We start from the raw sequence: 924 nt of genomic DNA on the forward strand, positions 1-924 counted from the left end.
TGCAGGCCAACGGTAACTGGTCTTCTCTCAAAGACTTCCTTCCTCAACAACATCCTAATTGAGCTCGATAACTAGATAGCCAATCTCACTCTAGATAGAAACAAACCGCTCTAATGGAAGTACTAAGGAATGGGGATGGGATACGAAGGCATACCATAACTCTAAATGGCAGCCAGTACTTCCACGAATAAGAACAGTGTACTTGAATTCACTAAAGTGAATCCTTCCTAAAACAATGACACTACCCGAGAACTACATCTATGTGTTGTTCCCGCATCAAACACAATATGGGCGGAAAATTCCGTCCATAGGCAAGGTCTCATACGACACCTTGATCACTCCTTCACTTATTTATTTAATCATTCATAAATTTTTAAAATGCACACAACACGCAATGGGATAAGAAGCAAACCTGTGATTGGACCTTTTCAGAGGTTTTGACGGTCCAGGCAACTATAAAGTGTAGGCTCTACCCAAATAGCCTAACACTTGGATGTGGACTAACGGTAAGGAAAATCGGACTAGTTCAACAAGTGTTATCTTAGGTATAGGTAACGTAGATCGGGTAACTTCATGAGGAAGGGTAACCTAAATTCCTAACTCTTCACAAGAACCACCAAAGCGCGAATGATGCAAACGTTCCAGGATTTCCCAAACTTTGACAATCACGACCATTCTGTCTTTGCTAGTCACAACCATAACGGCTCAAGGTCCTCGATCTTGATCTGATGAAATGTACACCCAAAATCATCCCCAACGACTTACTTAACTCACTTCTTGAAACTGACCTTTGATCTGCAGCGGTTGGAAAATAAACGGTCTGCATGACTTGGTTAACCTCTTCAGCAATAATAGCTTCTTTAACATTCACGTCATACTCTAACATCTCCTCGAAGCTTTGAAACTCCATGGTCTTTTATCTAC

The sequence above is a fragment of the Brassica rapa genome, unplaced genomic scaffold (genome assembly GCF_000309985.2).
Source record: "Brassica rapa cultivar Chiifu-401-42 unplaced genomic scaffold, CAAS_Brap_v3.01 Scaffold0313, whole genome shotgun sequence".
Taxonomy (NCBI): domain Eukaryota; kingdom Viridiplantae; phylum Streptophyta; class Magnoliopsida; order Brassicales; family Brassicaceae; genus Brassica; species Brassica rapa.